The sequence below is a fragment of the Molothrus ater genome, chromosome 1, assembly GCF_012460135.2.
Source record: "Molothrus ater isolate BHLD 08-10-18 breed brown headed cowbird chromosome 1, BPBGC_Mater_1.1, whole genome shotgun sequence".
Taxonomy (NCBI): Eukaryota; Metazoa; Chordata; class Aves; order Passeriformes; family Icteridae; genus Molothrus; species Molothrus ater.
The window spans coordinates 115209277-115225924 of NC_050478.2; the positions used below are offsets into that span (position 1 = coordinate 115209277).

At 39.2% G+C, this 16648-nt stretch overlaps 1 protein-coding gene across 2 annotated transcripts in view; it reads left to right on the top strand.

Annotated features, from left to right (window-relative positions):
• Window positions 1-16648, top strand: part of FAM110B (family with sequence similarity 110 member B) — a 113965-nt gene that overhangs the window by 34181 nt on the left and 63136 nt on the right. The gene's annotated exons all lie outside the window — the stretch shown is intronic.

The following is a 16648-nucleotide window of genomic DNA, read 5'->3' on the forward strand; positions in this document are numbered from 1 at the left end:
CCACAGTGGAATCCACTTTATGATCTGACCTTCCTACATATGAATTGAAAAGCAGGAAAAAGTTCAGGGCATGACCTAAAAATGGTAGTCTGAAAGCTTCTTTAGGTATGTTGGGTCTTATTTTTGTCTAGCCTGAAATATAGTTTTTCCTCTTGAGTCCAACTTGAATAAACTGGTTTGGGTGTTCATGTTGTCCTCATGGTTCCAGCTCTGCCAGACATAGCTACTTTATTTTAAGAATTGCTCTTACTTGGAATTTGAGTCCTACTGGAAACAGTATTGTCAGGAGGCTGCAGTCTTGCTGTTAAGAAACTTAAATAAGATAAGGCTAATCCTATTGTATTCTTCTACTTTCAGAGGTAGTGTAGAAACTTGCCTTTCGTAATAGGGGCTCCATACCAATCACTACCTGCTTTATGGGATTCCTCTTCCTTTTTTTTTCTGAATTGCTGGCTTGGCTAGACATTAATATTCAAAATATTTCACACAGTTGTAGATGGCATTATACTGTGTCAACTTTCAGACTTACAGAAAAATAAACCAGCTCTTGTTTTCTACAAGTCAAAGAAGGTGAGAGAAAATAAATTTACCTATAGTCTCTTTGATTGTGGCAAATTTAGGTTTCTTTTGTACAGGATGTTTAAATTGTTTTATTTATGTAAAAGTAGAGATAGAGTAAGGATTAGAATACTGAATACCTGTGAGCTTTTGCTGAGATGATTTATAAGTTTCAAAACCACAAACTCTTTGCACATAGTAAGAATTTTTGTATTGTCATTTTGGATTGGTGCTGAATCAAACTTCATTATCCTGCTTCAGGAAGAGGTAGTATTGGCTATTAAAAAAACAAACAACAACAACAACCAAATCTAATAATTTTCCTACAGGTGTAGGAGGATAATCTACTTCCAATATTTGTTCTTACCTTGATCTTTTGTAAGATTAAACTGCACAATTACTTCAGAATGAGGTTATCTTTTGAGTTGTCTAAATCAACCTTAAGTTTCTTAAAACTTGCAGCATAACAGATGATTTGTAGAGAATTAGGCTGCTAGAGTATATGTTCTTGAAATAAGTTGGTTTAGAAAAGGCCCACTTTTCAAGCTCTCCTAAAAATTAGTTACTCTGTAAATCATTTAATCTTAGGCAGTGGTTAGGTGTCTGTGTGTGGGTAATTAGCAGTTGTCTCTGCTCCTTTTTTCTAAAGGACCTGAAACTTTTATCAGACCAGATAGTTATCAGTAGGTTTTGACTCACTGGGAAGACCTGGATTAAGAGCAGAAACTTTTTGTTGTTAAAACAGCAGCTGACTTGGTGTGTGCCCTTGGGCATGTCCTCTTGACTTCCTTGCACCACCTTACCATTGTATCCACTGCTGTTGTCACCACCATAAAGTTCTTTGTAAGCCTGTGATCAAAATACAGTTGAAGCTGTTTGTTATTCTGAGTGTACTCAACTTCATTTCCTATGCAGTTCTGCATAGGCAGTGTAAAGCACAGTGGAATCATGCATTTTAGTCTATAAAGAACTTACATAAAATAAAACCACCTTGTGCAACCTGTATTATAGTAAAGTAGATTTGGGAAAAAAAAAAAACAAAGAAAAAAAACCACAGAGTTTTATTTTGGATTTACCGAAGTATAGAAATACTGCTAGTGGGGGATAAAGCTGTTTGGTTAAAAATGGGAATGTTCTGACTGTAAAAGTTGAGAGGGGGAAAAAAAAAATCTGTCCTAGAAGGGCTACGTGGCAGTCTTAATTTGCCTGAGTCTTTAGCAGAGGTTTTCCACTTCTGTTTCTGCCAAGCAAATTAAATTTATGAAGAGAAGCTAAACTCCGAGGGTTGGACTGTTAGTATCTTTTGACAAGGTTAATGTGGTGAAGCAGAATATTGGTAATAATGGGCTGACATTTAACAGTGGACCAGCTGAGAGATCCTTGTGTTCCTACGTAACGTGAAGATTGAGTGTCCTGTAAGCTTATTGTTTTATGTTTTGTACTTGCTTTTGCATGCATGCCAGGACATGCTCTGGGAAGAGGCATAAACTTTTTTCCTTTTTTCTTTCACAAATACATTTCTTTCCTGTCTAGAGCTGGAAAAGAGGAGCACAAGAGGGGTTTTGTTAAATACAGAAAAATCTAATTACAGCTTGATTTAAAGCCACATTTACACAATGGCTGAGGGGTGAGTTCACTTCCACAAAAACAAAACTTGTTGGCTTCCTACTGTGCATCAGGGAATGTGAAGATGCATGTCCTGGAGAGCAACTGCCTCCCTCTGCTGGCACCAACTTTTCCTACGCTGTGCTACAACTCTGCTACATGATATAAAAATACAGCTGTACTCCTATATGAAAGAACAGTGATGCATGAATTCATGGGTATGTGCTCATCTTAGTGGTTGTGCCGCAGGTAATATATGGGACATCACATGTTCCATGTGATAGGCCTGATGTCTGTTTTCCATGAGCTATAGAAACCTTGTTCCTCTAAAGGAATGGTTTTTTCCTCCAATATGTATCTTGAACAGTTATGTCCCTGGTGGTTCAAGGGGAAAATGCGGGTGAACATTTTCTTGCCATTGTGGTTTACACTCAGAGCGTATCTCATTTTGTTTGCCTGCTGAAGTAGCTGAAAATGTGGTTTTCTTTCTTCAACTGGTTCAAGTGTTCTGCTGTTCTTTTAACTCACTTTCTCAGATGACAAGGCTGCACATCTCCAGCTTAGTGAAAGTTCATCATTTGTAGTAGGTTTTTCACTTCCAGGGATACCTTTTGCTCAAGGTATACCTTTTGCTCAGGGATACCTTTTGCACCGCTGTCACGGGTGGTTTCATTACAGCAGCTCATAGTTAAGACTATGGTCTTTCTTTATTCTTCCCTTGTTTCTGGCTGATGACTGCATTTTTAGCAGTTTTTTATTATTGAATTTGCACTTTATGCTGCTACTGCTTCTTCCATTTCTGCTGCTCTAGTTCATAAGAATTAGAATAGCAGAGTTTGGAGACTAAGTATATGCACTGCCACTCTAGAAAAATGAGGCTGAGTGGAGGTAGAAGGTGGCTGGTGGTGAGACTGAAGTTGCTGTGCTGCCCAGCAGCATTGCTGAGCCATGTTTGGAAGCTGCTTAGTGAAGAGATTTGTGTTCCTGAGAATCTGGGGTCAGTGGGTTGGTGTACATGGGAAGTCTTGGGGAAGGAGGAACAGGCACAGGGTAGGTGGGGAAGGAAGGAGTCACTGATATTCACAGACATCAAGAAGAGACAACAGAACTTGCCCAGAAGAAAGCATTGCAGACACACTGGTGGAGAGTCAAAAGTAGAGATGGAGGGCCTAGCATAGACAGCATGTGGATGGAAATTAGTGGAGGGAGATATGGCCCTATGAGCTGTGTCTTTGAAGTGGGGTTACCGTTGCGAAGTCCAGAAAATAAGAGGGATGCAGATCTGTAGAGTGCTTGTGAGAGAAGCAATGAAATGATGAAATGAGAGAGTCTGGCAGGGTATTTCTGGCCATGAAAGAATCACCCAAAATTGTCGGTCCCACCAAGAGTTGGCATGCCAACATGGGAAGAAATGTAAAATTGCAAGAGGCAGAGAGAAGAGGGGATGAGATCCTGTAAGATGAATTGTTCTTTCACCACTAGATCTCCTTCTTTCTTTTGTTTGGTGTCAGCTCATTCCACACTTCTCAGAGTATTTCAAACCCAGCCATATTAGTGTGATTCTGGTGAACAGTATCTGAAGTTGATGAAGGAGAAAAAGAGGACCACAAAGCTTGCTGTGATACTGAGAGAGGTCAATGAATGAAACTCACATTTCACAGTGTGTAGCTCTATACAGTTGCACTCCAAAGACTACAAGAAAGTCTCTTTACCATGAAGTCATACCTGGGGAACTCTGTCCTTCTTAAGTCTTAGAATTTTATTCAGTTTACACAAACTTTTATAAACAGCAAATCACCAGTTCTTGCTGCTTCTTGAGAGATTTCTGGACTTTATTTGGTCCTTGCTGGAGTTCTGTTATTCAGCATTTTCCATTTTCTCTGAGAATTAGGTGAAAGTCATCAGCTGCAGAAAGATAAATAAGTTATCTTTTTCAGCACTGTTTTGTCTGCATTGTATGTCGCCTTCAAACCTTAAGGTGTCCCTAACTGCTAGGAGGATCCCCTTAGGACTTAGCCTTTTCCATCATATAATGTTGAAGTTCTGACCTAGTAGAAGGAAATGAGCATTCATCAAGATAAAAAGCAGTCGGGTCTCACCTTACAATAACCTCCAAGCCAATACGGTGAAGAAAATGCTGATGGGAAGGAGAATCTTTGAGCACGTTTATGAATATTCAGAGATCAGAGCCAATGTTTTGTTTGGCTGTCCACAGGAGAATAGTGGTATTCACACTGCAGTACAGTGTCCTGTGAAGTACTCATTGTCACAACCCATGTGGTCCCTGTTCTTTGTCTCCCAGGTGGCTCTGGGAGTCACTGCTGGAAACCACACAGATACCTAAAGGAGTTGTGTGGCTTTTGCATTGTCTCATGTCAACCAGAAGTTCTGCAGTTGGCTTCTCAAGAGGAGATGACTTGAAGGGCAGAGGTGTATGGATTGCCTCTCGCTTTTCTTCTGATTATTTTTTATTGATAAATGCTTACAAAAAACCAAAGCCAACAATCAACAGTTCAATAATATCCCAGCTGCTAGTCAGTGTTGATATGCAGAAGTGACTTGGTATGAGTTGTAAGCTTTGTTCTTTTGGAAGCTTTTCTTTCAGCTGTGACAATTGTAAAGTTATTCTCCTAGGAGATGCTCAGATCTTCCACCCTCACCCCTAGTAACTGAACTGACTAGGTGTTCCTGCTGTTTCTTCAGTGGATACCTGTTCAGAGATAATGACATTTTCAGCTGTATTAATTACCAGACCTACACCAACACCAGGTATGTAATCTTATTACTTCCCTAAAAGAGCCATAAAACCTAAAAACAACCAAATTCTGGCCCTTGTAAAACTTCTATAAGGAAGATTAAACTTAAATTTATGAAGAAGCATATTCCAAAAACATGTAGCTTATGAGGGAGGTTGTTTTCTTTTTCTAATTATATTGGATCTTTTCTCTATTTTAAAGAAATTTAACTCTGTGATGAATCTAATTTTTATTTAACCAGAAGTTTTTCTGGGGGCCCTGTCCAAGTGAGAAAGTTTACAGAATTGAGGCATTGGGTGGGATAACCCTTCTGTTGCATCCACTAGATATGGTTGCATAAGGGACTTGATGTACCAAATGTGGCCAGTTGATCAAAGTCATCAGTTGACTGCTGATCTTGAGTGTTGAGTGTGGATTATTCACTGAAGCCTGGTCAGTGCTGACCAGTAGTGATATGGGGCACTGAGCTGTTCAGAGGGCAGTAGCTAGGTGTTTTCTGCACTAAGAATTCCTGCACCTCTCCTTCATGGAGGAAGCAGCTCTCTTTATCTGCAAGGTTGTGAGCAGTAAGTGAATTTCCAGTGGAGGACCTCAGTCCTGGAATTTCACTGCTGTCATTGCCCGTTCTGGAGTCGTCTCCCATCTCCCCAGAAGTTACATCATGGCACCAAATGTAGCTTTTCAAGATAGTCTTTATCCTTCCATAAGGGCAGCTTATGTCATGGTGGTGATAGTGGGTGATCCAGAATTACCTGCTCTTCAATAAAATTAAATGTTTCCACCTAGGCCTGTTTCTTAAAAGATGTGTTGAATGAAAAGAACCCCTATTTATTTTTTCCAGAGGAACTGGTACTGGGCTTTGTGATCTCTTGAAGTCTGAATAGTACAAAGAATAGAAAATTAATTCTCTGTGAACTCTTTTGTGGCTGATTCTATTTTTCCACTGTTGTCCCTGAGTCCTCCTGCAATGACACAATGTAATGAGAAGAGCTTGTTACTCCCAACAGTTAGCAAGTTTCTTATTAATAGACTTAAGTATAAATACTTGTGGTAGATAAATACACAATTTGGAAGCTAAGTCAGCCTTCCCTGATTTGTATGTGTTGACATCTTCAAAATAGTTTTCTGATCTGTAAAGTATTTTCCAGAAAGAAACATGTTTTTGCATAGATCTGTTTAATACTGTTTAACCAAAAAAAAAAAAAGTTAAAAAATAATATCACTGTGTCTCTTTTATTGCTGCTGCCTGTTGCAGCCACAATTTGTAATTTATACTAGGTTAGGTGCTCTAAGCTTTCAAAGAAGGTGAAGTATTTTCTCCTATGTCATATAAACAGTATTTGATCAGAAGCACCCAAGAGTGAGCCACTCAAATAAAGAAAGACAAAAATACATGACCTCAGCAAAAAAACAGTAATTTCAATGTGATTTAAGTTGTCTTTATCTAGAACTGTTTGGCATTAAAGTGTAATCAGTCCAATTTCCAAGCTTGCTATAATTGCATCAGTTGTAAATGAAGTCTTCTGTTGCCTGTGGATTATTCCTGTAGGGTTTTGTCTTCTGTAGAGCTTTCTGTTTGTCGTCTCTCTTCTCTTTCTGTGTTCTACTAACAAGAACAGGTTCAAAAAAATTAATAAAACTATATAAACAGTGCTTACTTTGTGACTGTTTCAAGTTGCATCTTAACTCATTTCTACAACAACATCTTTTGCATTGCTCATTCACTTTTTTCACTGCAATAGGCAGCCTGTAATGAAAATGTTGACTCACCTGAATGATGTCTCTGTTTTCTTTATTCTCTAGATCAGATTGCAAGATAATTTTAAATTACAAGTATTAGATCACATTTCCTTGGACACTTGCTTTTGATTATACTAAGTTACTGCACTCACCTATTTAAGTTACAGTCAACATTTTAAATATCAGTGTTAAGGGAAGCAGGAGAAGGTGTCCTAAATTATGTTTGTTCCATATCTTCTTAACTTAGTATTTTGAGTCTCTTCACATTAATGGTACTCCTTGTATTAAAGAACGTTGTATAAAAAAGGCAATTGATTTATCTTGTAACAAAAAGTACAGGTAATCTTGGCAAGGGGGGTGGGGTAGAAGGGATCTATGAGATGCAGCCTGGATATGCACATAGTGTAGTCTTTCATTATTTTATAGATTGCATGACAGCAGCCTTTAATTTTTGAATGCTTTAATTCTAGTGCAAGTACTCAAATGACTCACCAGTTATCTAAAGTATCAGGTAACTATACCCATCTTTAGCTTTGTTCTATCTTCTTATCCTTGTTTCTATCTTCATTTTCTCAGTGGTAGGCTACGGTGAGTTTAATTAATGTTTAGAAAAACAAAAACCCAAAACAATGTGGGAAGTGTTCCCAAGTGTTCTCACGAATGCAGCTTCTGCAGGCTTTCACTTGGGATGGTCAAGACATACGGCGGACAAGTTCTCCATCTCCTTTCACAGTACCTTCAAACACAACATAACTTGACTCCAACCTGCCAACAGGCTGCACTTCTCAGTTGGAGGTGATACTATTTTTAAGAAGACATGTCTTCTCTCTGCTACCTGCAGTGGTGCCTTCGTTTTGGTGGTTGGTCTTTGCCAAGGCATGACCCTGGCCTTAGCTACATTCCCCTTCCACCGAGGGATTGCTGTGTGCCACAGAGCGTGGTATTTAACCATGGTGGGGGGTCAGCCCTTCCAGTTAATCCTATCAAAGTGCTGAATTGCAGGGGGTCAGACAAGAAATCAATACTCTTTTTCCATCTGATTGCCTCGAAGACTATGTAAATTAAATCTGTCTGTCTGTAAAAAAGTTACGTCTACACTACAAGAAATACAGTTGGCGAATATGAGCTGCTGCTTGTGTTGCTGCTGGGAAGGATTTTGCCTGGATAATTTTGTTTCCAAAGTAGTTATTGGTAAGTTCCCCTGAGCTTTGTAATAGTGAGATGCAAATAATCTATACAACAATGACAACTCTACTGTTTTCCTCACAAGTTGTGTAGATCTGCCTGCAGCAGGCTTTGCGAGTTGATGAGGTGAGCGAAGATATATTGCCACCTGGGAGGCATCCTTTGTTTTCTGCAGTTCTCTGCCTATTAATACCTTTTATGTGTATTTTTGTTGCCTTTTTCTTCTTTGACACATGCTTTTTTGATTTCCTTTTGTTTTGTTGTGTTTAGGCTTTTTCTGACATAATGTACTTCTGAAGTGCAGACATGCATCTCCTTCACCACCAGCAGCTTCTACAGATTTTATTTTTTTAATATCCAGGCCAGATCGTTTATCCCCAGTTAGTTAGTTTTGTATTTTTATTTACATGAGGAAGTTACTATAAGTTCTACCAAACATTTACTCAGACTCAGCTGCAGTAAGGCTGGAGGAGTGTCATGGGTTGGGAGATATGAGATGTTCTAATATATGATATAATTGGGAGGACTTTAACAAGTCTCTGGTCGTACTCCAATTTTTTTCTTCCACTAGTTTTGGGAATTGAAATTTTAAGTATACAGAGACCCAAAAAATGATGTGAATACTGCAAAACATGATAGATAATTTTCAGACTTCTCTTTTATGCACTCTTAGGTCTGAGAAAGTAAATTTAAATTCCAAGTTCTGAATGAATACAGACTTCTGAAAGAGTTTTTTTCTCCAACGTAGAGTGTAGGATTTTAAAAGAGAAATAGTACATCTAATTTGGTTGGTTTTTAGTCTCATTTTATTGAGGTGATGCAAAACAATAGTAGAAGCTACTTTTACCTCATGTAGTGTACTAGTTTACCATGAAAGTTTATTATATGTGGAGTACCCTAAGAGAAAATGAGCCTTCTGAATTCTTCCCCAACATCAATATGTCAAAGCTGTTTCAGTTTGTTTTAAATGAAACAGATATGGAATTATATAAATGGGGGAGTTGTATGTACTCTGAACAGCTTGAATACTGTAAGTGAGATAAATGATTGGATTTTTGCAAGTTAGCTGTGCAGATGCTGCAGCCTGTGTGCTGAACTGATCAGCATGAGAACTCAGTCCTGCATGCAGGGTTATCCACATTGCTTCCACTTGGTCCTTCCAAATAGGAATATTCATGCTAGTGAGTGGGATATGGTGGAATTGCCAGCAGCAGACAACTGTGGATAGAAATTATGACATTTTTCAAGTTCTGCAATTTTTCATACTTAGGCAGTTTCTGTTAGAGAATACAAATAATGCATACAGTGAAGTCTGTGTTAAACACTTTGACAACTCTGAAATTTGCTAATGTTTCATTTTACTAGTGGCCCTTTTACTGTGGTTATGCTGCTTATGTTTTGACTACAGACTACTGGAATTTGCTTTGAAAATATCAGTGTCTGTTTTATTTGAGGATTACTTTTGGAGCAGCTTCTTCTATAAATCCTGATTCGGGCAAGAGACTTTCTTGGCTCATGCCAGTAAAGACTGCATTGTTGTAGAACGTTCAGGAGATAAATATTTGAGACTGACTGAAATGTCCAATTCTGACTTCACTAAGTTTTGAGTGCTCACCTTTTGATCTTATCTTCCCCTGTTTGTGCCTACTTTCTGTAGGGACAAAAATGGTTCCTGCAATGCTATTAAGGTTATGTTGTATGGGATTACTGATTGCCCATCCTACCTCTGATATGTTTAGGACTTTAAGACTCACTGCTGAGAGCCATCCACTTGATGTAGTGGGAAGTCAATGATCTCAGAAATGCACTGAGCTTCACTGAGTACATTATTAGAAAAGCTGAGTTATACTTGCTGTATGTTCATGCTCACAAACTGTATATGAGTTTACAATGAAGACTAGGTTCAGGCCTGTAGCTGTTACCCTGATTTTTCCTAATCTTATGTTGATATAAATTCTTGACAAAATAATAACATGCCCACTAATGTGATGTGTGTGCAAGCAGAGTTAAATTACAGTGCCTCTGAGATGAAGGCTGTTACTTATTTCCAATTTGCTTAATTTAAAACTAAAAATTCTAATGCTTGTACTTTTAGGAACTATTTCTGGAAGTGCAGTGGAGTTATATCTGGGACAAGGTCTGAAAGGTTCCATCTGGTTTGGGCACTTCATAAGAATTGCCACCTGAAGAAATTCTGGTAGTTGACACCAGTAGTATTACTGGGCTTATGTGAGGCTACTGTGTCATGCAAGTGTGTGCTTCTGGGAAATTGGGCACTTTTATTCCCTCCCAGGACTAGGAAACCAGGATGAAGGAAAGGCCTGCTGCTTTGCCCAAGAAAGGCAGAACAGAAAGTATTAATGTCCCTAGAGTGTGGCAGAATTCCCCTAGTGCACATTTCCTGTCTTCTTCATGGCACTTCTCAGTGCTCATGCTAGTTTTGGTAGGATCATCACTCTCCCCTTCACCTTAGTTGGAGCACCATGCAGGCAGGGAAGTGTCTGTTCAGAGAAGGATGGAAAGGAAGGGGTGGGAGCTACTTGGCTTGAGGAATGGCCACTCATTTGTCTCCATTTATGCTAAGTTCTTATAGCCCTTCTTATGTGACTTTCGTGCTCATTTTGCATTAGAGGATTGGATATTAGCATCAAGCAGTTCTTGGAAGAAGGGTCAGAGGATCTTATCAGCTCAGCAAAATTTAACTTGCTAGGTGTACAAGCTGCCCAAGATGAAAGTATGCTCTTCTTTAGGAACATTATATGGAACAAGAGTCCTGATGACTCTTTCATAAAAGAGCTTTTTGGCTTGCTCTATTAAATAATTAAATCTCTCTTCCTGGAGAGGCTTTTCATCTGTGCCAGCAAAATGCTTCTGGCTTCTTGTAAGAAGACCGTGAGACTGGGTTCCAGTATGGTGAGGCACAGTTGCTGGTTTTATATGGACACAATTTCTAGAAATTTAATTATAATCTTTCTAAGATTAGAATCTAAATTTATTTTACTTTTGGCTAAAAGGGCTTGACATTTAATAGGCTGTCTTCAAACTCATTAGCCTTGATTTCTGAGGTAACCAAAGCCATTGCATAGTTTTCTTCTGGGATTCATTGTGCTAAATATCTTCAATTCTGGTGTAAAGTAATAAGATCTTAGAGTTGCTCTGAAACCCTGAATTATGGGTGTGGACTGGAGACTTGAAGTCTCAAAGGTTTGCAATCTCTGACCTCCCAGAGAGCTGCCTGGGAGCAAGGAGGATTTTGTGCAAGTGCCTGTATGCATTACTGTCTGCAAAGAACCACTTCATGTTCCAGCAGTCACACCTTGGCTTTCTAGTTGCATCTTGCAGCTCAACATAAACACCTCCTTGCATAGAGAGATGTAAGAGAGTGAAAAACAGTCTTTGAAGAATAAAAAAACAATGGGGTTTAGAGAGCCTGATGGGTCTTCATTGTCATCACAGAAGATCAAAGAAAACCTTAGGGCTGCTCTTTCTACTCAGAATTGGAAATAACATTCTTAATTACAGAACTGAGCAGGTCTGACAGAGTTTTTTCTTCAAAGGGAGGAAAGCTATACTTCATCTTTCAGCTTTGCACTCTTTGCAGCATAGCATTTTTGAAAAATTACACCTGTCCTCTAATGGAAGACTTCTATTTAAAGTTTTCCCAGGCCAGTCTTATCTCAGCTGGATATACTCAGCATCAGGTTGTGTCACCCATTTCAGCAAGGTAATCATAGTGAACACACTACCTAATAGAGAAGAGGAAAATGCCAGCAGGGTGATGAAGATTAATAATGTGGAGGTGCTGGAAGTTTACTTACTATATTGCAAGCTCTTTTTTCTGCTTTTCCACTAGGGAAATCAGTATTTCAGGGTTAGGTGATGCTCTCAGGGTCCCTATTTTCCACCAACAACTACAAAAAATGTTTCTCCACTTATGAAGCCCTTTTGTGGCTTGTTCCAGTGTAGTTTTACCCTCCTCTGTCCGTGTTTTTAAGCAGTTAACTTTTGCTACCATTACACTTGTGTTAGGACTTCAATATCTTACTTCAGTCATGGGGGCTGGTTTTGGTTTGGGGTTTTTTGTTTATTTTTAGGGTTTTTTTGTTTTTTTTTTATTGCACTCTTTTTTGTTCTGGTCTGCAAATGTGTCTTTCTCACTTAACCATTTAGAAGCAGAGGCTGTTTTTTCTATAATACATTTTCCAATCTTTGACTCGCTAGGGTCACGATCATTGGTTCTGTGTGAGTCAGTCATGCATTATATGGGGTCCATGGTCTTGATGCACTGTTTAAAGCTATTTCTGTGCTTATTGTAAACAGTGTGGTCCCTTTCTGTGGTTCACCAACTTTTGTGGCCATCTGGCTGCTCAGCCAGAGGCTGGGAAATGGTGGCTACAAGGGACACATGTTTTGGTCTTGGGAAGGCCTTGGTTGTGCTGGCAGGTGTTACTCCTTTTGAAATGGACAGTTCATACTGAGCCTCTGCTGGTAGCTGTGAGGAAAGGAAGTGGAGAGAAGAGTAAGTAAGGTGGAAATACAAGAGGGCACAAAGCATATCGATGTAGTATGAGGTGACTGTTGAAATATGGTATAGATTTGAAGAAAACCTTGCACTGAAGGAAAAATGGATGGAACTTGAGGAGGAATGGAAAGTTGACATTGGTATGAAGATGTGTTAGGTGGCATGTTTCAGGGTGATGTGAAGTCTCTTACATGACCTTTTGTTTGGGACTTGTGTGTTCTTAAGAATAGAGTAGAACTGTGTTATTATTCCACTTTTGGTTTTGTGTCTGAAGTGCAAGTGCTCAGCATAGCAAACGTCTTGCAGGCTTCACTTCAGATCCTTTTATGCCACATGCATCAGCAATAGGATGAAATACACCTCACTGACAGCTGAACTGCTCCTCCCCTGGCTCTCTGAGGTGCCAGTGATGGACTGGTGTCATCATTTCAGTCAGCTAGGGCTGCAGTGAAGATGCTGCTAGCATGTAGGTCTGTGGAGGTGAGGGATGGTAATGTACCTTGGAATGTGGGTGTGGGGGATTTTTTTGTTTGGTTTTACTATGATTCTGAGATAAAAGTGAGTAAGAATGCCATAGAAAATAGTTTGTAGGGATCAATCTTTGTGCCATCCTGCAGCGAGTCTCTGGCATTAATACAGAGACATCTCTGCCTGTTTTTAAGCTTACAGAGGAGTTATGTCTGGGGCCTTTATGGATATAATGAGCATACTTGGGAAAAAAAAAAAAAAGCTTGAAGTTCCAGGTTATCTGTCCAACTTCAAAATATGATTGAGAGCATTGACAAATGCACACATGTGGACAGGTAACTGCGTGCTTACCAATCACAGTTGGGGTCGTCCAAGAAATGTCCTCATGCTACACAAAATGAAAATAAGTTTGTTCACGCTGAGTGCCAGCATCAAGGCATTTGTGACTTCCAGAGAAAAGTTTATGCAGCAAACACTTGGACCATGTTTTATTTTCCTCCATAAATTATGATGATGAGTGATGAGTTTGCCACCATTGGCAGACTTCCCATATACTTGCTAGGAAAGGAAAGAGCTCAGCAAATAGCTATTGTGAAATCAAAGGTTGTTTTCAAAAGAAAAAGAAAATAATGCTAGATAAATTTATTTGGGAAGGAAAACTGGAATGTAGAAAAAATAGTGGAAGAAAAAATTGTCCCCTTATCTTTTAAATTGTGTGAATGTCAGAAGTACCATCCAAAAATTGTAAGACTGTTATTATGTAAACATAACCATGGGATGGTTTAACTTCTAAAAGTCTAATGAATGCATCAAGCCAAGTAAAATATTCATTAGAGTAATTGGTTCAGTTCAACCTCTCAAGGCTACAGCTTGGAAATATACACACTATTGCCTTTAGAAATGCAGCATGTTGATTCACCAGCCATTTTGCTCAACTCATTTTCATTCCATATGCTTACTATACATTGCAAAATCTAATTAAGTAACTGAGGTAGCAGTTTGCAAGCAGTATTTGATACATTTTTAAGCCAAAGGTTATGTGATACCCAGAGTAAAACCTGTTCAGTTGCAAGACACATCAGAATTTTTTTAGATATTCTTGTATTAAAATAATTGGATATGTAAGTACTTACACAAGTGATAATAATATAGGAAAAAGTCATTTTTTCCAAAATAATAATCTGTTTGTTAATTCCCTTAGATATGCCTAAATGAAGTGTATAATTCATTAATGTGCTAGCTAGACAGTTTTCACTGTAGGAAGCTGGTTTTAGTGTCATATGATGAATTCATCACAGCCCTCATAGGTTTTCCTCTCTCCTCCCCTCTGTGATGGGCATCTGCCTCGGACCATATGGTTTTGGAAAATTTTAATTGAAATTCTTCTGTCAAGGAGCTGAGCTAGAGAAAGCCTAACTTGCTTATAATTGCTAAAAATGTTGTAGAGACCTTCTGTTTCCATGCGGAGGAGCGGGAGCTTGAAGCTTAGCACAGGCGGGTAGCTTGTGCCAGGGACAGGCTTTTGCTTTCGATGAAAGTCTGCCGAATATTGGCCAACTTGTGTACCTTTCACAATTTCTTCATTTCCAACAGAGACTTGCTGGAATCTCTTGTGACTGTGTCCTCATGAAACCTGTGTTCTCTGGGATCTGATGAGTCTCTTGTGACTGAGTCCTTACGAAACCTCTCTTGGCTTCTCTTGCTGGTGCATCTATAGATGGCTCTGTCCTGTCACAGGTCCAGTGCATGCTCCAGGTGCTCCTGTGCCATCACCACGGGTGGCAGGGCAGGCTGGTGGAGCTCTGCATCGGCCTCCATTGGAGTTTTAGCCATCTGCCATTGCCAAATGTGGGTTCTTGTGAATGACCACTGACCCTAAATGTTAGCCCCTCTGTGCAGTTCCCCATATCTTCCTGACCCAGCATAGCATCACAGTGGTTAAAAGCAAGTGTAAAAATTGCCATAGACATCAGCACTCTTCTGGCTGATCTGCAAAGTCAAGCACGGAGGTTTAGTGAGTATTGATTCTGTTGCAGAGACAAATAGGTGTTTCTTGAAATGCAACTTTGCAGCTGTTTGTGGGTCCTTCAACTACTGCTGCTACCATGATGTTTTAAAAAAGAAAGCAACTCCTGGAATAAACAGCCTGCTGCAATGGTGTGTTGAGAGTGTGCTGCCAGGGCAGCCCTTGCTGGGGCTGTGGGTGAATGCCCTTGGAGGCAGCAGCTCTGTGGGAGGAGGCAGAGGCTGGCTGCTGGGAAGCCATGCTGGAGCTGAACAGGGTGAAGCAGCAAGAGCTTGGGGAGCTGCTGGGCAGAGGGGGGGACACACATGTAGGCTTAGCAGCCTGCATGGGAGGGAGCCAAAACTGAGAGTCCCATGGCAGCTGAAGCCTGGTTGATTCTTGTTTCAGTTTTTCTGGTCATTTTTTGAAGTGTCATACGTGCCTTTGTGGTTTGTGAATGGGGATTAGATTAAAAGAATGGTTTGAGTCTCTTTGACTTTATTTTTTTGTTTGTGTTTATGAAATTTTTTTCTTAGCATTCCAAATAATCAGAGGACTAGGGTAAAGACTTTTATTGGTCTTATTCCCCTGTTGCTACCTTTGGCAAAATGTCGTTAGAAAAATAACATTTTTGATCTGATCATCAAATCATTGTGCATTTTTTTCACATGCCTCTTGAACTCTTCCAATTAGGTTTTTAACCCCTGTATAACTGCCTCTCCTGCCTTTCTTCTTTAAGTACATAGTTTCCTGGTTTCAAGGAGTATGGCTGAGAAACTTGAAATATTCCACAGTATTTTAAAGAGACAGTTTATAAAAATTGATCAGCTTCTTGGATGATGTAATCTAAAAAGAGAGACTTAATAAAACAGCCTTCTTTTATCAAAACACAAAACTTCATGTTGACTGAACATTGAATCAAAGAGTGAAATGTCCCTATTCCTGCACTTCATTTTTATTTCCAGCCATATATAGCTTTGAAAATATTATTCTTATAGCAATGAAGTTTACTTCTAACAGAGAGCAACTCTTTATGAGCAATTTTCACTGACAGATTAAGAAGGCTGTGACGTAGCTATTTACATATTGCCAGTAAACATGGTCTTGCAGTGTTTCCACATTGAGATCTTGTTCCATTAGTAAAATTTTATATAATACCAAATATAATTTTTGTACTGAAGTAAGTACAATGGCTAGAAAGTGTTTATAGACAGCCTTTAATATCATGTTCTTGGACTGTGCCTGATACTGTATGGTGCTGGTGATAAGAGTAAAGAATTAGGAAAAATGCCAGTGTGGGCGCAGTGGAATTCATTATTGCAGTGGGGTTCAAGATCTTGCTAGTGTGATGTTTATGTGTAACTTAGTGAAACATCTTAGAAATGCCTTGTAGTTTGTATATGCATAATGCTGTAGCTTTATGATATTTTTGTAATATCAGTCATGAAAAATGTACTGTATCTCACAGGAGAGAGCTGGCACCACAACTGGTTTTTCTAATAGTCAGGCTGTGTATTTCCATCTTGTCACTGATGTTTGAAAACCTTTTGGTCAGTGTAGAGCTTAGGTGATTATATGAACCATGTGGGAACAGGAAACATCTGAAGAGTGTTTTTTTCTGTTTGTGCTAAACAGAGTGAGGATTAATTGAAGTGTATTACCAAGGAAGACTAAACAAGCATCTGTATCTTTTTTTCATGATTATTTACCTGATGTTGTAAAAGCTCCCAGCATCTTTCAAATACACAATGTTCTCTTGGATCATAACATGCCTTTGTTTTGTGGACTTATTTATAGAATAAGCATAAG